General features: G+C 36.2%; 1 protein-coding gene across 4 annotated transcripts in view; it reads right to left on the bottom strand.

The window, feature by feature from the left end:
• The window catches only part of if (integrin subunit alpha inflated), a 356,189-nt gene that overhangs the window by 169,113 nt on the left and 160,638 nt on the right, over positions 1 to 26,438 (bottom strand). Inside the window, exon 1 of one of the 4 annotated variants that reach the window (XM_074114507.1) lies at positions 21,492 to 21,748. The exons of the other annotated variants lie outside the window; for them this stretch is intronic. The gene's annotated coding sequence lies outside the window, so the exon portion shown is untranslated. Of the gene's footprint in view, positions 1 to 21,491; positions 21,749 to 26,438 lie in introns of those variants that run through there. 4 annotated transcript variants of the gene reach the window in all.

Genomic DNA, 26,438 nt, shown 5'->3' with positions numbered 1-26,438 from the left:
CAAAAGCTCCTAACTGTCCATAGAACTTAACGATTGATAAACAATACTATCCTTAAAGAACTAAAGCTGCAGGGCTCAGTCAAACCTACAAACATACGGACTTAACAAAGACATTCCAATCAAAACTTTTGTCGACAGATATTTGAAAAGACAAACCTTACTCTTTAAAAATAACCTCTACGTCCTCATTCGTATAAGAAAAACATCATGAGTTCCATACTGCTCTCTATCAACTTGCACTAATCCATCTGTACAGTCTCTCGTTTCCTCAGTTATTCCTGACAATTTAAGGATTTACAATTGCTAGTGATTATTACAATTGTCTTGAGGTAAGATTAATTCTTGAGATTACCAGAAGAAGAAGAAGATAAATTAACATTATTAAAAAAGAACTTTTGCTAGATAATTATTGCAATCTCTATGTGGAAAGACAACCATCCCTACTTGAATAGAATTAGAATTCTGGTTTTCGATGTAGAAAATTGTTTTCTAGGAGCTGATTTACGAGGTGTGGCTATTAAATAACGAGACTGATGCTGCTGCAGAAGAACTATGCATGCGCCAAATCCTAAAGACCGACAGCTGTGCAGCGTAAAGCCTTCTCTTTCGATTGCAGCGTCTCACGTGTTTGTAGAGAAATCTGTCTGACCGAAACCGTCGTTTGTGTAAGAGGTGTTAGTTTCGTTTGGCCGAAAACATGATACTACCCATGTTGTAGAGCAACGAATTGGGGTGAAATTTCACACGAAAACTGGGTAAAACCGCTACTGAAACTTATCTTTTATTAAAAGAAGTTTTTGGCGATGAATGTTGTATCACGTGCGCGAGTTTTTTGAGTGGTTCAAGGGTTTCTAAGATGGCCGAGAAGACGTCGGAGATGATGACCGCCCGGGACGCCCTTCCACGTCCAAAACGGATGAAAATATCGATTGTAATTAATCAACATTACTACCGGTGAGGTGCTTGCTCAACTCCCTGAAAGAGTAAGGAAAAAAAACGACCCGATTTGTGAAAGAACCAGTCACGGGTTCTCCATCAAGACAACGCGCCGGCTCACACTGCATTGTCTGTCAAGACGTTTCTAGCCAAGTACAACATCCCAGTTTTAGGCCATCCGCCTTATTCGCCTGACCTGGCCCCATGTGACTTTAGAACTGTTCCCCAAAGTCAAATCTGCATTAAATGGTACACGATTTCAGTCCAGTTGAAGCTGTGAAAGAAAAAGCGGCACGCGCCATATCAGGAGCTCACAGAAAAAGACTTCCAGCACTGTTTCGAACAATGGTAAATTCGCATGGAGCGTTGTAGGGACAGGGGAGGGGTGTATATTGAAGGTGATAATAACTAAATATGTATAAATTTAAAATAAAATGTTTTACAGCGATAGTCTCGTTATTGAAAAGTCATACCACGTACACCATAGCTTTGCGGATCTAGACTCTAACCCACTCGGCTACAGTGGCGCCGAACAGAACAAGGTAATGTCGGTATTTAACTTAATTAACAGCAATTGCAATCACCGCAGAAACAGTTTTTTTAAATCTGTAAACTAAATCAATCGATCATCGTTTAAAAATTATCAATTAAAATGAAGCAACTATAAAGGAAAAACCGAGAATAGTGATTAATTACCAAAATCAATGCTACAAAAAACTCCATTCACAAATTGGAAGTCGATATAAGAAAACGAAGATAAAGAAAAAGAGAATTGTAAAGAGATGAAGATAATTAGAGCGAACGATGTCCAAAAGAAGCGACTTAAACTCGGAGTTGTAGAGGATGTGGCCAATATGTTTCTCTATAATTGGCATGTTCTCCACAATCGGAACACAAGAATAGAAGTAGCTAACAAATCAGAATAGACACAATTAATCCAGGCATAACATGTGTAAGGCAATTTGTCCTTTTAACACAATCTTATACAATAATATACACAGGAGCAAGTTTTTTTTTATGTTGAAGTCTCTTTTACTTTCAAATTAAAAAACTGTAAATAATGGAACCTTAAATTTAAAATAATCATTCTCTACAAAATTTTGAGAGGGACAGGATTTTTTTTGACTTTTTTCACCAGATTTGTAAGAATCTTATCTTATCTTATCTTAGGTCGCAGAGAATACTTCTTCAGTACACTGCCGGCCTCCAGGCACAGTGTTCTCTCGTAACAATAAGAGCCAGTGTCTCGTGACAGTGATCTGTAAGGAGGTCCCTTGAAAGAGATAAAACTCCCTTTTTTGAACTTTAATTACTAATCTTGGGCTTTATCTTGACAAAATACATGGAATCCTCGTACTCGACTTAAGAGAACAGAACTCAACAGACGCTTGCGACAACTGAAAAGACTACTCGACAACAGATCAAAACTCACTCTGGACAACAAAAGACTTATTTATGTAAGAATATTAAAGCCAGTCTGAGCTTATGGCATCGAACTGTGGGAGGTTCAACCAAACGCTCAAATCTCTACAAAGGATCCCAGTCCTTGCAGTATAAAATCGCGCTGCAGTTTGACGCTCCTTTCTACGTCACCAATCAAACCATTCACACAGACTTGCAACATTCCTTTCGTGCAACTCAAGTTGCTGAAAACACGATACAGAAAATTCCATCTTAGCATTCAAACACATCACAATCCCACTGGTTCGTGAGGCTCTCAGGGATTCGATCTGGAGAGAACATTTAAAGTACTGGGTGATGCTTCCTGGGGTCAAACACAGCAAGAGGGTTATGCCCTTGCTGTGCAAACAAAGAACCAAAGTGACTCTAGGTTTGGACAGGAATCAGATCACTTTGATTACAGGCCTATTCACAGGGCACGGTAGGTTCAGAAAGCACCTGCACAAGATAGGGCTTATTAGCTCGGAACCGTTGTGCAGATTGTGCCAGGAGGAGGAGGAAACGGCCTCTCACCTGTTGTTCGATTGCGTTGCAATTGAGAGACTACGCTACGACATCTTTGGAACATTGAGGCCAAAGGAGATAATAGCGCAGAAGGAACTAGTAGGGAAAACCCTCGACCTTTTTAGAAGGGGAGGGTTCACTTATGAGACTTGAGGGGAAGGCACAATAAGCCTCTTGTGGCTGCGGTGCCGTGGGGATAGGGTCCCGCCCCGGCTTTTCTAATCTAATCTAATCTTCGTGCAACACAAGTGGCTGAAACACGATACAGAAAATTCCATCTTAGCATTCAAACACATCACAATCCCACTGGTACAACATCTATCTTCCAGAACATTTCCAGACAACACTTCCTGTACGTCTTAAAAGACAGTGGCCTCGCGATCTCCTCTCTGATGAAGAGAGTCAGTAGAATGTAGAATGTTATTGGAGTGTTACCGCTGGGTAACTTCTCCACTCTTATCTGTGTGATATGTTGCTTTTTTTTTTTTTTTTTTTATGATTTAAGGCGCGTCAACATCTAAGGATATTGGCGCCCGGAGCTTTTTTCAGTGCACTGCCGGCCTCCGGACAGTGTTCTCTCGTTACAGACAACACTGTCCATCACCGGACAGTGAGCTGTAAGAAGCTCCTAGGAAGAGAAAATCTAAGGGTCAGCTGCTGGATTCGAACCCGGGACCTCCGCGTGGGAGTCCTGTATGCTAACCTCATAGCTAATCCCTTCCCGATATGTTGCTTATTGTTACCCTTGTTGATTATAACGCAATGCTTTGATTGTAATTAAATAAATGATTGAAAAACAAATAAATTACTAATCTATAGAATTAAATATTTAATACATAATTTTAATTATTAATCTAATTACAAAAGAGAAAATAGAAGAATTAAAAGAACACAATCAATAACCGTTAAAAGGGAAAGGGATTAGCTATGCGGTTAGCATGCTGGATTCCCACGCTGAGGACCCGGGTTCGAATCCCAGCTGCTGGTCCTTAGTTTTTTCTCTTCCTAGGGGCTTCTTACAGTCCGGCGCTGGACAGTGTTGTCTCTGTAACGAGAGAACTATCCGGCAGTGCTCTGAAAGAAGCTCCGAACGCCAATAACCTCAGATGTTGACGCGACTTAAATCATAAAAAAAAAATAAAATAAAATAAATAACCGTTAATCCCTCTGTTTGATAATATCAACCAGAATTAGAGGCTGTTAAATTTAACTTCTGTTTACAATATAACTGCTTATTTAATCGAATAAAAGATGGCCATTAATTTATAACTTAAGAGTTCTATAAACAAGAATCAGATTGCAAAAAAAAAAAATAGAAAAAGTCCAAACTTTCTTTCAGTTTTAATTATACCTATAAAACTTTTAATTATTTTGTGTTTGTTTAAATTGACTATTTAACCAGAAAGATATAATTAAAAGGAAGAAAACTGCTAATCAAAATTCAGAGAATATATTATTAATAAACTAGAAAACCTCTCTTTCAACATGTTCTAGATATTGATCTTAATAATTTAAAATGATCGAATTAGATGTTACAGCTGATTAAAATAAACAAATTCAGATGGCCGTGCACTATAAAAATTGATTAATTTTCATTTTGTTACTTTATATTATTATCGGCGTTGCGCACGTTTGATCTTCTGATCAAAGATGTTTTAATACGCCGAACCCGAAGCTAGTCTATTTTTATAACAATATTAAATTTTATTTCTCCTTATTATTTTCTTGTTTAATAATATAATAGGCGGTGAAAGTATTATAATAATTAGGGACGTGTATTAGAGATTTAGAGGGGAGATAATAGGAGGGGAGAGACAAGATGTTGTAGCTTCTAGAAATATTATGTGAGGGGGCTAATATCTACCTTGTGCCTTTTACAATTATCCAATTATTTATTACAATATTTTAATTTTTGTAAAAATAATTCTTTTATTATATTTTATTCTTTCTAGTTTTCTCCTGATTGAAGGTTATCCTCCTTCGAGAAAAAAAATGGCGGTTGTTTTAAAATATGGTTTTTAAAGGAAGTCTTAATTCCTTACAGCTGTGTTTTTAATATAACCTTTCGTTATTGTAGCTTCTTTTTTTTTCAGCAGTTTAAGTTTATAATACGAGGGTCGTTTGAAAAGTCCGTGCAAAGTCAGAGAGATGGCACTACTGGCGCGTATCGAGGTTATGTTTAGTTAGTAGCATCTCTTGGAAGAACACACACCAAGTTTCAGCCAGATCGGTCTATTTCTTTGTGTTTGGCATTCGTTTGAATCGAGGAAGTCGAGTGATTTTCAAAAAATGGACGAAAAAGAATTTCGTGTGTTGATTAAACACTACTTTATGAAAGGCAAAACGCCTCAGGAGACTAAAGAGAAGCTTGATAAACATTATGGTGACTCTGCACCTTTGATTGGAACAGTTTATAAGTGGTTTCAAAATTTTCGGAGTGGCCATATGGGCACAAGTGACGCTGAACGTTCTGGACCCCCTGTTGAGGTTACTACTCCAGAAATCATTGATAAAATCCATGATATGGTGATGGATGACAGAAGAGTGAAGGTGCGTGAGATTGCTAGTGCTGTGGGCATCTCGAATGAACGGGTACATAATATTTTGCATCAACATTTGGACATGACAAAGCTATCCACAAGATGGGTGCCGCGATTGCTCACGCTTGACCAAAGAACAATCTAAACAATGGGTTACCAAGGGGGAATCTGCGCCAAAAAAAGGGCGTAGACCGTTCCTTCGGCCGGAAAGATTATGGCGACTGTCTTTTGGGATTCGCAAGGAATAATCCTCATCGACTATCTGGAAAAGGGTAAAACTATTACAGGTGCATTATTCCAAAAAGTCCTTTTCCATCACGACAACGCACCAGCTCACACCTCAGCAGTTGTGGTCGCAAAATTAATGGAAATAGGGTTTCAACTCGTTTCACATCCCCCCTATTCTCCAGACTTGGCTCCCTCGGACTACTATTTGTTCCCCAATATGAAGAAATGGCTGGCGGGAAAAAGATTTTATTCAAACGAGGAGGTGATTGCAGAAACGAATGGCTATTTTTCAGACTTGGACAAATCCTATTATTCGGAAGGGATCAACAAACTAGAGCAGCGTTGGACGAAGTGTATAAGCCTAAAAGGAGACTATGTTGAAAAATAAAAAAGGTTTACCCCAAAAAATTAAGTAGTTTTTATTTTTGCACGGACTTTTCAAACGACCCTCGTATGTTAGTCTTATATTACAGAATAATAATAATTTAATGGAATAATATTTTCTATATTTTGTAAACATTCTTAACGGAGAAATTTTTCAAACAATATCTTGTTCTTCTGCAGGGAAGGTAGGTTATGGTAAAGAGCGTGTTCATGGTCCAACATGGCTGAATTATACCAGAAGAACTTCAGGTCGTCTTCCATTAAATATCTGAATTCCTGCATTTTGAACGTTAAGCAGTGTTCTTTTCCTTCTTCTAAAATTCCGTCATCTTAGCCATTCACATAAAAGATTTTAAAAAAAAGTAAGAACAGAAGACTAAACTTAACATTTGTACAGTGTGAACCATTGCTCTGCCATTTCAGATTTATTGTTGCAGCATCTTCTATCTGTCTGGATGAAAAAAAGAAAAAAGAACGTACACAATACAAAATTCTAAAAAGTCCTTTGATATTTTTCAATGATGTAAGCGGATACAGTAGGCGGCACAACTTCTTTAGATCTTGCCGGAGATAAAACATCTTTCAGCGTTTTATTTTTAATGTATTTATTGGATCTTTTTATATATATCTATATAGGATTACGTATTTTGACAAGTTATTAATTTTCAAGAAAAAGAATACGCGCCAAAATGAAACAGATGTTGCGCATTTTACGTGTTTTATTTTGTTTACAGTTTTGATTACAGTTTAGTAAATAGTCATGCGTAAACATCTTTATTTTTTTTACAATAAATCCTTACCCATTTTTGCGATAACTAAGATGTAGTTCTTCTAAATTTTTAAGAAAATTCATGGTTTTTATTTAGGATTGAAATAGCGAGTGTAAGCGCGTAGGGCTTACACCCAGATGCAGAGAGGAAAGCGAGCGTAAACGCAGTTTAAGAATCGATAAGTGCCCGAGGTTGACACCGCGACAAAGTAACGCAAATAAGATAGATGAAATACTTAAAAGAAATATAGAAAAGAGAAGGGTAAGAATGCACTTACCTTTGAGGTAGTGTAGATGAAGGTACTCAGTCTCAGCTTGATGATGAAGATGATGCTGTTGAGGGGATGGCAAAGGAAGAAAACGGAGGAAAGGGGTGTGCTTGTTTGAATGTGTATTGAATGTGTGTGCGTGTGTTTTCAGCAAAGAGATGCGTAGGGGGAAGTAAGGGTCAAATAGGCGGAAACAGACCAGAAGTAATTCGTAGAAGGTTTCTAGGAAGCGAAGATGGCTAGCGGTACAAGGGAAGGCGAAGCAGGTATAGAGCCCAGAAGTGCGAGAAGCGGCCGGTGATGATGTGTTGAAGCGGAAGTGCGGTAACAGTAGTTGAAGCGAACAGCTGGAGCTTGCAGGCAGAACAGTGCTGTTGAGTGGGGCAATATGCAGAACGGCGGAAGCGCACTAGATGCGTTGTAAAGCAGGTACAGAGGCACATACAAACTAGCTTGATCAGTGTCAAAGGCGTACTACGAGAATTGGAATAAGGAGAGAGAGAGAGCAATAGAAACAGGCGAGATGGAGAACTGTCAAACGGTACCGCCGAAAAAGGATGGTACGCGGCTTAACAGCGAGAATTGGGTCAAAATAAAAACCAACTCTATCTTTATGCCAACGTTTCCACAAATTTACATTCGACAACTCACTTAACAACGTGAGAACTAACTGTAATTAATATTATTTCTTATAGTCTTTTTTTCAATAAGATGTTACGTATTTTCATTCCTGTGTTTCAGTAGTCTAATTGTTTGTATTCGACACCTCACATAACAACGTGAGAACTAAGTAACTGTAATTAATATTATTTCTTATAGTCTTTTTACAATAAGACGTTACGTATTTTCATTCCTGTGTTTCAGTAGTCTAATTGTTTGTATTCGACACCTCACATAACAACGTGAGAACTAAGTAACTGTAATTAATATTATTTCTTATAGTCTTTTTACAATAAGACGTTACGTATTTTCATTCCTGTGTTTCAGTAGTCTAATTGTATTCGACACCTCACATAACAACGTGAGAACTAAGTAACTGTAATTAATATTATTTCTTATAGTCTTTTTACAATAAGATGTTACGTATTGTAACGAAGTTGACCTGGGCGGAGAAGAAAGGCCTAGATTGTTCTAGAGGTTGAACGACCAAAGTCAGTAACAGGCCGCCACTGCAGAAACAAAAGGGGCGGTATCTACTTGTGGCAGAAAAGAAAGGCCTAGATTGTTCTAGGGGTTAAGCGACTAAAGCCGGTAACAGGCCACCACTGTGTAGACAAAAGGGCCGGTTTTTACTTGTGGCAGAAAAGAAAGGCCTAGATTGTTCTAGGGGTTAAGCGACTAAAGCCGGTAACAGGCCACCACTGTGTAGACAAAAGGGCCGGTCTTTATTGAACTAGAAAGGAAAGGGCTAGATTGTTCAAGGAGTTAGTGACCTGTGTAAAAGCCAGCTAAGAGAAAGGCCTCAGTTGGGGTGGTGGCATATGTGTTTCCCAGCCTGTGATTGACAGGTGAGAGGGAGACAGACGGAGTTGGAGAGAGACGGAGAATGGGAGGAGGCGGCTCACAGCTGAGGTGGTGGCAGTATGTTTTCTCCAGCCAATGAACATCAGGAGGGCGTGGAAACTTATGCTCAGAGAGTTGGAGGAGGGCAGTCCCAGTTGGAGGGAGGCACGCAGTTAAAAGGAGGCAGACATAGCTGGAGAAGTCAGTTTTTAAGGAGTTTTCAATTAAGTTTTTCAATTGAGTTTCAATTGAGTCAGTGTTAATCGAGTTTCAAGCAAGTTTTAAGGAGTTATTAGAGTTTATAGTTATTAGTCAAGTTTATGAGTTAGTCTTGGAGAGTCAGTGTTGCGGAGTGCTTCAGTGGTAGCTAGTTGGGCAATTAGTCAGTTGATGAGTAGAGCTGTGTTAGTGTAGCTGAGACTAGTGCAATTCGGTGCAGTGCGGACCAGTGGTCAGTCGGGGAACAGTTTTGTGGCGTTACGAAGTGAGTAAGTAACAGTAAACTGTTGTGACTGTTGTAAATGGTGACTGTAATGAATAGCGTTAGTTGCTTGTAAATGTTAATGTGAGTAATGTTAACGTGTTAATAAATCAGGTTATTACTTACAACTTTAGCGAGTTTTATTATTTAATCAAACCCACATATTTAATAACTAGTGGCAGGCATTAGTTGTGAAAGTAAAGTTTTTTTTTTTTTTGGGGGAAAAACTTTACATTGGTGTCAGAAGTGGGATATAGTAAAACCGCTAGACGAGTAAGTGCTGATACTATTAGTTCGTGTGAATTGCTGAAAAGTTTTGGAAGGCAGACTAGTGGTATATGCCAGTGAGTACTAGGAAGCAGAACATGGAAGAGTTAATGACACTGATGAGGGAGATGATGGAAGACATGAGAAAGGGCCAAGATGAGATGAACAAGCGCTTAGATGAAAGAAACAAGGGCCAGGAAAAGATGAAAGAAGAACTAACAAGGGATATAACCAGGCGAATAAGTAGGATGCAAGAAGAAATGAAGAATGAAATAGGTAAAGTCCAAGAAGAAGACGAAGGCGGCAAGGATGATGCAGGTAGTGGAGATAGCAGGTCGCAATGTATAGGTAAATGTGACCAGATTAAAGGGAGAAGTAGCTATGTAGAAGTTCAGGAAGCTGCAAGGGAAGAAGAAAGCATAGAAAACTGCAGCGGACAGGAAGAGAAAAATCAAGGTAACAGAACAATTGTTCAACCAGGAGTGGAATGTAGCACTGAAGCGACCAGGGAGGAACAACACCAGGGTGAGAACATTGTGTCTGTGCTCAAGTGTCAGGAAGAAACAGACCGAAAATGGGTGGACAGCAAAGAAGAGGGGAATGGAGTAATCCTGCCAGGATCGAGAAAGGAAGAGAAGCTATCAACGGAAATTCACGGAGGTATCGCCGGGAGTCACTTTGGACTGAAGAGGGCAAGAGCCAAGCGGAGGCAGCGGTTCTCTTGGGTAGGCTACCAGGAAGATGGTGCAGACTGGGCTAGTCGGTACACCGAGTGGGTAGCAAGGAAGGGACCCAGCCGCGAAACCCATGGTGCCCTGAGGCAATACAAGGTTGGAGTTCCGTGCAAGAGGATAGCCAGCGATATGGCAGGACCTTCGCCTGATTACAGACGAAGAATGCGCTGTAACCTGTTTTCGATGGACCACTGCAGTAAGTGGGCAGAGGCCTACGTCTTAGCGGATCAGGATGCGTCAACGGCAGCTGCAGCATCGACTGTTCACCAGTTCCCCGGCGTCAGGAGAACAAGGACAACGCCGCTACCCCCTCACTCTGGCGGCATGGTGGAGCGAATCTACAGGACCCTAGAAGGCCCTCGGAGGCTTTTGGGGAGTAAACATCAGGAGGACTGGGATGAACATACACCTCCCATAAAGATGGACTGCCGATCGGCAGTTCAGGAGACCACTGGCCGGACACCTGCTAGCGTTGTGTTCGGTAGGGAGCTTCCACTACCCTGTGACATTTTAGAAGGCAGCTTGGAAGCTGAAGAGTCGGACGTGAGCGGCTACGTTGCGGAACTTCGCCGGAAGTGGAGAGCTGCACGTGGAAAGGCACGCGGCAGGAAAAGACTGGACAGCGACCGGACGAGGACATCGTATGACAGGCAGGTCATTGGAAGAACGTTCCGGAGAGGTGAGGAAGTTTTGTCGTACAAACGTGTCCGCAAAAAGGGAAAACCTCCTAAGTTGCTGGGAAGGGACTTGCACCATTGTCTGTCGGCTCAACGACCTGGTGTAACGGATTCAACGCACGCCCAGATCCAAGATGAAGGTGGTACACTTGGACCGATTGCTGCCCAACATCACGAAGGAGACTTCTGTTCGGGACGAACAGTTCTAAGAGGGGAGCAGTGTAACGAAGTTGACCTGGGCGGAGAAGAAAGGCCTAGATTGTTCTAGAGGTTGAACGACCAAAGTCAGTAACAGGCCGCCACTGCAGAAACAAAAGGGGCGGTATCTACTTGTGGCAGAAAAGAAAGGCCTAGATTGTTCTAGGGGTTAAGCGACTAAAGCCGGTAACAGGCCACCACTGTGTAGACAAAAGGGCCGGTTTTTACTTGTGGCAGAAAAGAAAGGCTTAGATTGTTCTAGGGGTTAAGCGACTAAAGCCGGTAACAGGCCACCACTGTGTAGACAAAAGGGCCGGTCTTTATTGAACTAGAAAGGAAAGGGCTAGATTGTTCAAGGAGTTAGTGACCTGTGTAAAAGCCAGCTAAGAGAAAGGCCTCAGTTGGGGTGGTGGCATATGTGTTTCCCAGCCTGTGATTGACAAGTGAGAGGGAGACAGACGGAGTTGGAGAGAGACGGAGAATGGGAGGAGGCGGCTCACAGCTGAGGTGGTGGCAGTATGTTTTCTCCAGCCAATGAACATCAGGAGGGCGTGGAAACTTATGCTCAGAGAGTTGGAGGAGGGCAGTCCCAGTTGGAGGGAGGCACGCAGTTAAAAGGAGGCAGACATAGCTGGAGAAGTCAGTTTTTAAGGAGTTTTCAATTAAGTTTTTCAATTGAGTTTCAATTGAGTCAGTGTTAATCGAGTTTCAAGCAAGTTTTAAGGAGTTATTAGAGTTTATAGTTATTAGTCAAGTTTATGAGTTAGTCTTGGAGAGTCAGTGTTGCGGAGTGCTTCAGTGGTAGCTAGTTGGGCAATTAGTCAGTTGATGAGTAGAGCTGTGTTAGTGTAGCTGAGACTAGTGCAATTCGGTGCAGTGCGGACCAGTGGTCAGTCGGGGAACAGTTTTGTGGCGTTACGAAGTGAGTAAGTAACAGTAAACTGTTGTGACTGTTGTAAATGGTGACTGTAATGAATAGCGTTAGTTGCTTGTAAATGTTAATGTGAGTAATGTTAACGTGTTAATAAATCAGGTTATTACTTACAACTTTAGCGAGTTTTATTATTTAATCAAACCCACATATTTAATAACTAGTGGCAGGCATTAGTTGTGAAAGTAAAGTTTTTTTTTTGGGGGGGGGGAAAAACTTTACAGTATTTTCATTCCTGTGTTTCAGTAGTCTAATTGTTTGTATTCGACACCTCACATAACAACGTGAGAACTAAGTAACTGTAATTAATATTATTTCTTATAGTCTTTTTACAATAAGACGTTACGTATTTTCATTCCTGTGTTTCAGTAGTCTAATTGTTTGTATTATTATATCTAGGCCTTGAAGGAAAGCAATAAATTTGTCGAAATGTTTGCGTAAAGACTGAGTTATTTTTCTTTATAGGTTTTTTTGACCGAATCCTCGCTATTTTAATCATTTTTATATGATCTATTTCACCAACTTCATATAATTTAAGCATGAATGTTAAATAAAATGAAATAAATGGAAATCCTTACGATATTATCAAATTAAAAATGAAGTTTTGATTGTAAATAAACGTACAATTAATATTGCGCTTTGACGCGACTGTTTTAGACACTAGACAAACATATTACCATACTGGTTTTCCAGCGGCTCTTTACAAAACAGGCGTTGACATTGTATTATCTACCTCCGCTCTTCTGGGAGAGAGAGATCACAGCATGACAAATTCGTACCTATTCCTTTTTCAATCATTGAAGTTTATCTTGCCATTCAAAGACACATTCTTCTTCTATTCCTTAGAATAGAAATAAAGTGGTAAGAATGATTAGCATTCCTTTGTGAAGAAACCAATTCTTGTACTATTCCAGGGTGTTCCTCTTGGGCGGAAATAAATTACAAACGTGAAATGGCTTAGCTAGCTGGGTTAAGTACCTATAGCCTTTAGGGAATGATAGCTTAAATCAAGATACGTACGAGGTCTGTAGATTAAGTGATGAGACTTATTTTTTTAAAATTTTTTTATTCAAAAAGAATTACAATTCTATATTGTCACCTTCAAAATAACTCCCTTCTGAAGCCACACAGCGCTGGAGACGTTTCTTCCACTCCTCATAGCAGTGCTCGAACTCCGATACTGGAATAGTCTTCAGCTGGTCGGTTACAGCCGTTTGAATGTTTTCAACTGTCCCAAAATGACTCAAGTCAGGCGAATAAAGAGGCTGAGGAGCCACAGTAATGTTTTTACTGGCCAAAAAACTCGTTTATTGAAATTGCTGTGTGACAAGGAGCATTATCGTGATGCAACACCCACTTATTCTTGATGTTTGGTCTCATACGAATGACCCTTTTTCGAAGTTTTTCAAGAACCTCTCGGTAAAAGTGTTGATTGACCGTTTGACCTTGAGGTAGAAACTCGTTTGTGGAAGATTCCGTGGATATCGAAAAAACAAATCAGAATAGAATAGAATAGAATAGAATAGAATAATTTTATTTGTTTTAAGGGTTCTACCCTATACAAATGGAGTTTGGTTAAATACAACAAAATAAAACCTTATAAAACATAAATAAAAACTTGAATTGATAACTAAAAATATACATTCTAATCGAATGAAAATAAAAAGAACCAAAATTTAAAAACATAAAAAATTAGAAACAAAACAAAATTATAAAAGTATTTTTATAAACTTAAAACGAAATTCCTCATTTTGAAGGCACTTGTTATAAAATAAAATAAATCATTTAATTTGTTAATATCGGCTACATCTAATAGAGCTTGAACTTGAACATCTACATCTGAAATACTAGAGATGTATTTATTCAAGTATTTATCTCTATAAGATTGCAGCCTTAAACATTTTAATAAAAAGTGCTGTAAATCTTCTCTTTCGGGAATACTGCATATAGGGCAATTGGAGGTATCTGTTTGAAAACTGTTTCTGAAACCAGAAGAAGTGATTTGAAATGAACGAGGCTGACATAACCTCATTTGACTAATTAATTTATGCTTTATAATTGGCACCCTAAGAGACAAATATTGCTCACCCAGCGTTAGACTACTTATCTTTCTGAAGTCTGGATTGTAGTTTGAATGCAGAACAGCGTTAATGTCTAAAGAAAATTTATTATTCTGAAATTTCAGAATGCTACTGCTGAATTCATCCTTAAATTGTGACATTTCGCTAGTATTTAGCAAGCTAACTGCATCAATAGAATCCAATTTTCCTTTTAACTGAGTATACCAATTAAATTTAACCATAGATATTCTGTCAATACTGAGGGATTTTAAAATATTCAAACATATCTTTGGGAGGCGGTTACCATCCATTAGTTGAACTTTATGCCACCATCTAACCATCTTTTTTAGAACCTCAGTTTCAATAGACTCTAACCCAACTTCTATAATGATTAGGCACATTTCGTGGCCAATGGAAGATGGATTTAAAATATCTGGTCTGAACACATTCTAACTTACTGCAATATAATGGAGCCCAAATTTCTGCGCTGTATAATAAAACGGAATTAATCATAGATTCTAATAATTTTTTTCTTGTCACTAGCGAATCCGATTTTGACTTTATTAAAATTTCTCTAACTTTACGGGATGCTAATTGTGATTTTCTAATAAAATGGTCAGCTGTAAGTGAAAAAAGGCCTGAAGAAGAGAAAAGCACTCCGAGATAAATGTATTGTTTTACTATTTCAATTTTGAAGTTATCGTAAAAAAGGGGTTTCATAGATTTCACTCTACCTCCCCTTTTAAAAATCAATATTTTAGATTTATCAGGATTTACTGTTAAAGAATTTTGGTGACAATAAACAGAAAGTGATTTTAGTTTTTTATTTGCTGCTGCCCAATTATCATCAAGTAATACAAGATCATCGGCATACATCAACGCAGTAATCTCAGTATGATGGTCAACATTAACGCCATTGCAATCACTATTTTTTAGGTGAACAATCAGGTCCGAGATAAATAGGGAGAATATTAGGGGACTCAACGAATCACCCTGCAGGACACCCTGAGTCACGTCTACAGTTTCCATTGTAGAATTATCTTTTAGGACTATAGTTGCCCGGTCATATAAACTTTTTAAAGTTTTGATAATTTTAGCGCTCAGACCAATCTCATGAAGTTTGGGCCATAACTTGCTATAATCAAGCGAATCAAACGCACGTTTGAAATCGATAAATGCTGCAAAAATATTCTTCTTATTTCTATAACCCAGACTAATATTTACTATTGAATTTAAGACAAAAATACAGTCAACGCATCCCCTTCCTGGTCTAAACCCGCTTTGTTCCTCAGGAAGTATCTTGCTATTATTTGCCCAATTCATTATACGATTTGCTAATATCGACGTGAAAAGTTTGACAATACAATTTATTAAAGCAATTCCCCTATAATTACCAGGATCAGAAGGATCACCTTTTTTGTACAAATGAAACATTAGGATTTCAGTCCATTTAACTGGTACTATTTCAGTATGCAAAATGTTATTAAATAAATTTAAGACGTAATGTTCCCAGTTTGGGGGCATTATTTTATAGACTTCGTAAGATAAATTGTCAGACCCTGGCGTTTTATTCAATTTACAGTTACCAATTGCTATTTGTAATTCTGAAAGTGTAATATCCCCATCTAAAACTGGGTCTGAAACATAGAATAAATCATTATTCAAAGTAATTTTATCCATATAAAAATCTTTGTAATAGGAGCTAAACTGTTCAATAGAAACTGGGATATCTGTTCTTTTATTCTTATTAAAAAATTTAATAGTGTGCCAAAATGTTTTAGAGTTCTTGACGTCAGATAAACAGTTTAATTTCTCATCATAAAATTTCTTTTTCACTTCTTCTAAACATTTTCTAAACTGTTTTTTACTATCGGAAAGTAAGATATAATTGTACTCAGAATATCCGTTTTTCTTTAAATTTTTATAACAAGTTTTGACATTATTTTTAGCTGTTCTACACTCTTCATTATACCATAACTTATTTTTGAAAATTAAACTCGAGCATACATTTTTCTTCACTTTTATAAGACCGGACGAAAGTGCACAATACATAAAACAGTCTGCCATATTATTATACAACAATTCAGAGCAGTCAGAATTAAAGTAAATATTATTTGTTTGAGCTAATATAGATAAATAATTTTTGATATTTGTTTCATTAAAAAATAAACAATATTTTTCCATTCTGTCATGAACCTTACATTCTATTAGATGTTTATTTAATTTATTTAGAGAAAGAATTACAGGTAAGTGATAGCTGAGTTCTGGAATGGAGGAGACTTCCATATCATGCACTAACTCAATTAAATCAGGTGATAACCATACAGTATCCACGATACTGCAACCATTAGCTGTAATATTAGTAAACTGAGCTGGGCTATCACTAATTGTCCTACCATTCAACAGTATAAAACCATATTCCTCCATACATCTTACTAATTTCCTTCCTCTAGTATTACAAAATGCATCTAAACTACTCCTAAAGCCAGTAACATTATAACCTTCAAATATTGAATCTTCTATCTGATTTAAATCGCTAACCCTTGCGTTCCAGTCACCTCCAATTATTATGTGTTCCGAATTATCTAGAAATCTAATAAATTCTTCTAACATCAGAATACACTCATCCGAGTCCATCAAAGGACTCCAATATATATTTCCAATAGTTAAAGAGAAAGAGTTATCGAAAAAAAAAAAAAACAAATCAGCATGCATTTGATCTTCGACTTCGGCCATCCTTGCTTTTTTAGGTCTTGGGGAGTTTTTGGCCAGTAAAAACATTCCTGTGGCTCCTCAGCCTCCTTATTCGCCTGACTTGAGTCCTTGTGACTTTTTTTTCTCTTCCCGAAGTTAAAAAATCACCTCAAGGGAACTCATTTTGGGACAGTCGGAAAACATTCAACCGACCAGCTGAAGGCTATTCCAGTATCGGAGTTTGAGCAATGCTATGAAGAGTGGAAGAAACGTCTCCAGCGTTGTGTGGCTTCAGAAGGAAGTTATTTTGAAGGTGACAATATAGAATTGTAATTCTTTTTGAATAGAAAAAATTAAAAAAAATCAGTCTCATTACTTAATCTACAGACCTCGTAGATCCTGAAAATTGACGTCCTGTTTCTCATTGTTAGAAAATTATTACGTCACAAATAGAAATTGAAAATTGAGCACTATGACGTTACGCTTAACCCTTTTTTACTAACTAAAAAAGTAATGCCTATTTTTTTAAAAAAACTAACATTACGTCCAACTACCAAACAATACTTAAACACTTAAATAAAACCCAAAGCCTAGACCAGAAATCGAACCCAGTACCACAAAATACATATTCACTTTTTTGGCAGACCTTGCCTCTAACCGCTCGGCTATCGTGGCGCCTATTTTTACTAAGTTTAACAACAGTTCGAAGCACCATCTGACGGCACTAAATCAAACTTTATTCTTGCCACAATTTAAGCAACAAAAATAGTAACATAAATTCAGCTATTTCATAAAAGGTGGTTTTATTATATTGCAATTAAAAGTTAAGTATTTTTGTTTTTGCGTAGTAATAAAATGTATAAAAACATAGATAAACCTGTTCAATGTATTCCACAATAGATAAATAGATTACATACATTTAACATTAGAAATTGTTCAAGCTAATGCATAAAACTTGATGTTAAAAGTCTTTTAAAAGTCCATTTTAACTATCTGAAGACGTGATACTATTCCAATTCGATTCTTTTAACACTTTCTATGACCGCAAAAAACAAAATACAAAATAAAGAAGATTTTTATAGACCTATTAAGATATTTTATGTTTTAATTTAAATAATTAGATAAATATTGAGAGTAATATAATAAAATTTATGTGAAAAGATTTTGATAAAAATAAATAAAACCAGAGCAAATCTGCCCGCCGGAAATACAACTTTTTGTTGCCCTAGCTAAGCGTTATAAAACATCCCAGTTTACTCTAACTAACCTAGTAGAACTATAACTTCTTTGTTTGTTTTTTTCAAAGTCTGCCGTTTATTTAAAGATTAAAAAGATGGAAGTAGCTTTATCATGGTGCCAAACATTCGGCAAGTTAGAAGTAAAAATTATAATTTTTGATGAAGCAGAGAAATTTTTTTTTTCCGTTTTCGAAATCAATCCAAAGGATGTGACGTAAACATTCCTTCAATTTTTACCGCATTTTACGTAATTAAATTTCCGTGAAACTTCAAATTTTTTTGAAGAAAATAGTTTGATTTCAGCAATATAATTTGTTCACTTAAAAAAAATTAGTAGTTCAAAAATCCGTCATAGCCCCCTCTAGTACATCATATAATTAGAATTTCCTAATAAAAATGTATGAAACTAAAATGCTACACCTAAAAACCATGTCAAAATTCAGGCGGAACCGTCTTGCGACTGACTATAACAAGGATGTACAAGATTTTGAAATATGAGGGCCCAAATTGGAGGGTTGGATCAATATCACTACCCAAAACGTCCTATAAAAAAACCCATTTCTCATAAAATTATTTATAACTGTAGTAAAATTATTGACGAAAAGACGAAAAAAAAGTTAACCTAATTCTTTACAAATTAATGTAATTCTCTTTTTGAAAATAATAAAAATAAAATTCCGTTATAAAAAACTACAATAAATACATCTAGCGAGAATGTTCGTACTTTCATTCATTCATAAATCTCAGAACTCACAATTGCAGACCTCAGAACTCACCAAAAAATATTTCCCTCAAAGAAATGTTTGAAATTAAAAAAAAAAATTATATATATGCAGAGAAACATATTGTGAATAAAATATTTATTGAAAATTATTTAAGATATATACCTACATGATTTGTGAAGAACTGTGAAGCTTAGTACATTTAAAACAAGCGGCCATTACAGTTTAGTAAAAGAGCTATAGGCGTGGTCACCATGGAAGTACCAGCTTCTGATTGGCCAAATCTAAACGCCCATTTTCACAACTCTGAACTTTGCATTCTGATTGGTCAATTGTTTAACTCTAATTATTTCATACAAAAATAAGGTTTAGATTTTTTTTACTAATTTTTCCCCCATAGGTATTTGATAAACCATCGGAATATGCAATAAAAAATTCTACATGAAAATAGTTTAATTGTCATCAATTTCAACGATATATCTTATTTATGGCTAAGGGAAATAAGAAAAATTAGATAGACTTGCAATTCCAAGGTCGTAATTTTCCTACCAGGTCAACTCAAGGCTGGTTTGCGACTGTCTGGGTGCCCTGAAGGAAATCAGTGACCACAATAAGGTCTTTCTGGTTTGGGTACCTGGTCATTCAGGTCATAAGGCAAACGAAGCGGCAGATTTATTGGCCCGGGAATGCTCTGCGGGACACTTCGTTGGCCCGAAGCCCTGTTTTGGGGTTCCGAAGTGTGTTAAGACTGCGACCATTAACTTATAGGTGCAGAGTAGGTCTCAGGAGTGGTGGATTGCCACCACTGGGCAGAGACAGGCGAAAGAGTTTATTAAAGGCTATTCGCCGAGGCTGACTGCAGAATTAATCCGTCAAGGCCGTGTGGGGCTATAAGGATAATTGCAGGCCTATTAATTGGGCCACTGCAGGCTCAGAAAACACATGCATCTCATGGGCCTGGCAGATGATAGCCTCTGTAGGTTCTGTCAGGAAGAGGAGGAAACGGCACTGCATGTGTTGTGTCAGTGTGAGGGGCTCGTGGGGCTAAGGTTGTTACTTCTCGGAGAAGGAAAAACCAAGGCCTGTGAGCTTTACCCAAGAGTCGCTCTCCAGCATTAAGAGTCTGATCAAAAAGACAGGTCTGGAGGGTGAGCTTTAGAGTGAGGGGAGCCACAATAGATCCAAAGAGGTCGCAGTGGCGTAGGCCTTGAGGCCGCCCTAGTCCAATCCAATCTAATATTTTAGGGAAAATGAAGAAAAAAAACTAATTCTGCTCAGATGTGGTTCAGGAAAAGTAAGTCTATCGTACATGTTGTTATGTAGTAGAAGAGCAACAAGACGTTAAATATTTACTGCAACCTCCTTAAACTAAAACAAGAAGTACCAAGAAGTACGAAGTCGTATTTCAAAGCAGTGTAACATGGATAGAACTTGATAAAATTCCAAATTGCTTTAGAAATTGGACAAGTCCTGTTTGAAAACTTAAGCCACAAATTTTCAAGAGAACTCTTCTTTGATTTTATAAAACTTGAAACAACTTTTCAGTAAGCATGCTTCAATCGATCCCGAAATGGTTAGGAACACCATTATCTAAATGACAATCATATTTTTTTAATTAAAAACAGCCTCGAATTTGCTTCGTATAGTTTTGATGTCAGTTAAGTGCTTTTTTTAAAACATGCTTATGTAAAAAAAATGGCAAATAACAACAAAATATCTAATTGAAGATGAACCAAAGGTGGTACGAAACGTTTTAATTAAAAATAATTCAAAAACATTGAATTTAAACCTGAGGGCTTCGTCGACCTTTTAATTGTATATTGAGCACCAGTCGTTTTAAGTTTTTACTTCTTTAAAAAAAATGAAATTAAGGTTATATTATTACGAAGGTTATGAAGGAATCGAGGGTTATAGGTAATGGAGGATATCAAAATAGGAACTTTGAAGTGGGAATATTTATTCTATAATTAATTGTTTGAATGGAATGCTTTAAAAATGTCAAAGAAATTGTCTTGTCTGTAATAATTAACTTTGTTGTTCTTTTACTTAGTTTAAGCAATAATCTCTAATTTATGGCTTACCAACAAAATGTTATAAATGACTAAGCTTTTATTTATCTACTTTTTGGTTGCTGGTGAATTGCTAGAGTACATGGTAGGTACAAGCATGTAGATGCAGTATGATAATAGTTGCAACAGTTGCAGCTAGAGGATAACTTAGTACTACGGACATGCAGCTTGATGGTATATGCGCTTACACAGGTAGTAAAGTCCATTGCATAAAATTGTGCGCACGTTTTTTTTAAAAGATGGACAACTTTTGCAGCGAACTAGCCTGTTGTATTTCTATCATACTATCTAATGTTTGGTGCATTATATATATATATTGTTATATTGTAGGATACATTTTATTTACATATCTTGTAAGGGAGTGTTCCGTACTCTGGTCCGTATCTCATGTGTCCATTCAACTGTGTAATGGTTCCACAAACGCTTAACCCTTTCACGTTGACCTAATATTTTCTGTTTATCCTCCATTTTATGTTTTTATTATTATTATATTATTATCTTAAAAGGAGGGTGCAATATCTCCTCATTCAATTTTGTTCAAGTACAGTTTTGTTAATAGTTATTCTAGGTCACTTGTTCGGCCGTTTGTCTGAATGGACTTCACTGATTCACCTAGTACTTATTTTGAAATGTAAGCTACTTAATTTGGTCTGATATGAGACAAATTCGGCTGCCAAAGCAGAAAGATTATTACAAAGTCAGCAAACAGAATCTTACATTTAATATGATTTGCCAGACAATATTGCTGATTAAAATTTAATGTAAAACTATTCATATTTACCGTCAATGCATGCTTAAAATATATAAATAAATATACTTAACTTACCGTCAAGATTGGGTGCGTCAACCAAATGCAATATTAAAACATAGTCAAGAAAATGTTTTGGGCGACAAAGCAAAACATTTTTATCGACAAAAGTTACAAGAAATCACTGAATATTAAAGCTATAGATCACCACATAAAAAGAAATTGTAAGCCAAAACAAAAATTGACAATAAAAACAAACTAGAAAACTGTTAAAAAATGTCCACAAATAATAAAAATTCACAAACTAATCCTTTTAATAACAACGGCTGCCATTTTGCCAGTCAATTTGCCAACGTTGACAGAGTCTGCACTCTGTTGGTAGTTTTTGTAACTAGAAAGACATTGGTGACATAATTTTACTCTTCTATTACAGTTACAATTCTTGAAATATTACTTTACTCTGAAATTTGAAATAGTGTTATTAATTGGTGTACAATATTAGAAATAGTTTTCTAGATTAAAATCGAATCGGAATTTCATCTGCAACTAGTTTTATAAAAAACGAAAACAGCATGGATTCCTTTTAGCTTTGAATACTTAAAATAATATTTCTAGCCAACTTAAAGAAGACCCTAAACTGTAATAATCAGATTCAGTAAAGGAATGTTTCTTTCTTTAACACTTACATACCATAAAAATAGAAATATATATACTTTATTAAATTTTATTATAGCCTGCCTGTTTGTATGTATATACGGTATATCAAATGTGATGAAGGACGATCATATCTCGTGTTACATTATAACGGGAGTGTCACAGTTTTAAAATTCCTAAACACTTATTTTATCAAATCTTATTATCTTGATATTATTTATTTTCTAATTATAAATTGAAATTACTATTTATTTTTTTTAAATAGTAATAAGGATGAAGAGATTCCTAGAGAAGTAGTCTTGAACACATTGCGCTATCTGTCTGTAATGCCCAAGGGGGACTTACAGTATTTCGAGAATAATCATGCAAATATAGAAGCAATTGTTTACTAAACAATAACAGTAAAGTACCAAGCAGTAACTCAGTGATTTAGTGCTTTGGGCAAATTCACCTCGCAGATGTTACAAGCCTCTGGCTGTCCATAAATTTTCTCTTCTTAGAAGCCTGTACAGCTCAGGGTCCCCACCGATGATCGTGTTGCCTTTGACGAGTAAGGTCTAACAGAGCACTTAAAAAGCCCTACCGTGCGCGGTAATGACCCAAAAGTTTACGTGTATTAAATTAATAATAAAAACAATTCATACCACACATAAAATAGATTCCAAAAAAAATCCCATCAATATTTAGGAAGCTGTGAATAATTTGGCGGCCAGCCAGATCTGATGGTATTTTTTTTTAAGAATGAAAGATTTGTTTTTGGTAGTTGAATTTTCTGTTTTTGAAATAAACGGAAATGTAACACGTCAGAGGAAACAATTTACTTCATGCTATCAATCTAAGATTACGAGTAAGTTCTGCTAGAATAACTAGTGCATTATGGGGCATTATAGAGATACAGTCAACCTCAAAACATATCATTTCCAATGAATATTCGAATATATAACATGACGTAAGATAAACATTCTTGCTTCTGTTTTGTTAAGTGGCGTAGTTCAGGGCTTGCAACATAACTTTTTATCAAATCACAGCCTCCTAATTAGTAAAATAATTTAAATAGTTTTCATTTGTATTATTCAACAAATAATATAACAGATTATCTTGTCATATTATAACTTTATATTCAATTTGTCGTCATTAAGTAAACCCCAATCCTTAATCTTTTACATAAACATAATTTGTTTTTTTTTACTGGTTAATGCATATAATTAAGTAATCTTTCAAATACTGACTGCACATTATTTATGATTAACAAATTAGAGAAAAATGCTAATAAGTTTTTATGTTCACTGTGATATCTTTTAAGATTATTTTTGAAGAGAAGGATGTTGTTAATAACGAGCAGAAATTCCTCGTTAAAAAAATAAATAAATAAAAAAATAAAGAAGTTTTGCTCCCAATTCTCCGGAGCCCTATCATCATGCATCATAAACTGCTGTCAGTATTTTTAACAAGCTACCAAATTTCGCTTATGCTACCTGCTCTTTTTTAACTAGACAGAACATCATTTTGAGATCTGTTCCTTTAACATCATTCTTCATTTACACTTACCTACAATCTATCTTTTACAACTCTAGATAACTGCTGATTGATTCGCTTGCTTCTTGTTAAAATTTTATTTTTATTTTACTTTTTTTAAATTACTCCATTTTGTTTTCTATTGCTTAGTATTATAACAACTATACCTTATGCTAGTCAACTATCTTACAAGATCTATTTGTTACCCAGTTAGCGTAGTTTTGCCTCAGGGTTTAAATAACAGTGTGTCAAAACTGAAAATTACTGCAGAACTGCTTTATAATATGAAACGCTACGTTTATAATACATATATAGTATATAGGACTATTTCTTTTTCGTTTCGTTGTTCTTATACAATTCAATGACGTGTTCCGGCGGGGGCTTGAATATGATATATAGTTAGCCTTTGAAAGCGGAACGCATTTAACTAGCAGTAGATTGCATCTTTCTAGTTTGTTAAAGGCGCGAGTTATTACGGGTAAGTTTCAGTTTTGCAGTTATAATAATAATAACAAAAACAGTGTAATTTTGTTCAACCTCATCCATTTTGTTTTTTTTTTTTTTAATTGTTATGCTTTTTTTATGTATAATTAAAACAAGTAGTGCATATTTTTTTCAGGCGGGGCTTAAACGTTGCAACTACCAATTAGGTATAACTTTACTATAACTCTCTTGACCACTAGACCAACACTCGCCCCACATACGAATATACAGGGTGTTCATTTTAAGACGGCTCAAATGCATTTCAAATGCTTAAACGGTTGATCTGAGCAAAAAAAAAAAATGGTAGAGGAAAAATTTTGTTGCCCGTCACCTCTAGTTTCAGAATATGTGACTTGATTTTAGATTCCTGTCCGCATACGCGGCTGACGCGCGACCAAAAGTGAGGGTTTGCTGTTGACCCCAATTTTCATATATACAGTTTTAAAGAGTATAAAATAGTTATGAAAGAAACCGGAAACCGCAATTCGATATCTTCAAAATTAAAGGTGCTAGGCCATTTCAAAATCTGGTATTTATTAATCATGTTTCAATTTTTTAACCTGTTATCAAAGAGAAAAAAGAGCACGTGATTGGTCATTTTTATGTATTTTTCATCCCCTTTCTACTGAAAAATATTGCCAAGGCAGTAAAGCTAATATTTTTCTTAATATCGGGGAAATAAGTCGTTTTCCGAGTGATCTAATGTTCTAAGAGCTTTAGATGTTCTCAAGCATACACAAAATGGCTAAAAATTAATTTTACATCTGTTACAAACAAGAAGGTTTAATATTTTTTTGGTAATTTTGGGAGAGTTGCGTTTAATTACCCAAAAAAAAAATTGGAAACCTCCTGCCACATATTTGAGAAATCAATATCTTTCATGTAAAAGATCAAACTTATCCCCTTAATTTATCAAATAATGCACTTTACGCAACTTGTGCAGCATGTACTGTGCCTTCAAAGGTGTCTCCTGTGGCTCGCAAGCCAGGTTAGCCAGGAGGTTATCAACTGCTCTCTGTATCTGAGGATACTTTACTTTGCATAAAAATGTGTACTTTTAATAAATGGATGATTAAAAGAAAAAAATCATGAAACTTTCTATTGAAAGTTAGAACAGTTAGGAAAGAAAAACAAAAATAACTCATTCTTAGACTTTAGCATTTTCAGTTGGTAGTTTTTTTTGTGTGTAAACAATTTATATAAGGGATCTAGTTTGATATACGAACTGGAGCGGACGTCAAGATGTCGATTAGTAACAGTTCTATATTTAAATACAGGATGAACACGCAGAAATCTCTATTTCGAGTCACTACCCAGAGTTTACTAAAACTGGCCATTACTATCCCCCACTCGCAATAAATTCTCCGATTCACTAACTAACGGAAGTTGATTCATTGTTCTTTGTCGAGAATCTCTATTTTGATGTACTTTTCTATGACGCACAATAGATGAACATTATTACATTTCTAGTCACCCAATTAAACAATTGTGATTTAAACAAAAATAAAATAAAAAATATTCATGACTCACGTTTTGTATAGACCAAAGGCCTTCAACCTTTTATACACTTTCAGGACCCCTTAGGAGCTCATGGTCTTTCTTGAAGGAACCTCATGTTTAAGTAGTCGATAAAATAGTTTATCGAAACTTTTTTCTGCTCTAATTCCCCAAATTATTCTTGTATCTGTATTTAATCCTAATACAAAACATCTTAATAAGACAATTGTATAGTGAGGTAGCGAATTAGGGGTCTTCAACCTTTCTACACATTTAGGAACCCTTAGGAGCTCATGGTCTTTCTTGAGGAACCTCATGTTTAAGTAGCAGATAAAATAGTTGATCGAAACTTTTTTCTGCTCTAATTCCCCAAATTATTCTTGTATCTGTATTTAATCTTAATACAAAACATCTTAATAAGACAATTGTACAGTAAGGTAGCGAATTAGGGGTCTTCAACCTTTCTACACATTTAGGAACCCTTAGGAGCTCATGGTCTTTCTTGAAGGAACCTCATGTTTAAGTAGCAGATAAAATAGTTTATCGAAACTTTTTTCTGCTCTAATTCCCCAAATTATTCTTGTATCTGTATTTAATCTTAATACAAAACATCTTAATAAGACAATTGTATAGTGAGGTAGCGAATTAGGGGTCTTCAACCTTTCTACACTTTTAGGAACCCTTAGGAGCTCATAGTCTTTCTTGATGGAACCTCATGTTTAAGTAGCAGATAGAATAGTTTATCGAAACTTTTTTCTGCTCTAATTCCCCAAATTATTCTTGTATCTGTATTTAATCTTAATACAAAACATCTTAATAAGACAATTGTACAGTGAGGTAGCGAATTAGGGGTCTTCAACCTTTCTACACTTTTAG

The sequence above is a fragment of the Rhodnius prolixus genome, unplaced genomic scaffold (assembly GCF_049639745.1).
Source record: "Rhodnius prolixus isolate KJV_2025 unplaced genomic scaffold, Rpr scaffold_7, whole genome shotgun sequence".
In the NCBI taxonomy this organism is placed as follows: Eukaryota; Metazoa; Arthropoda; class Insecta; order Hemiptera; family Reduviidae; genus Rhodnius; species Rhodnius prolixus.
This window is presented reverse-complemented; position numbering and strand designations above follow the sequence as displayed.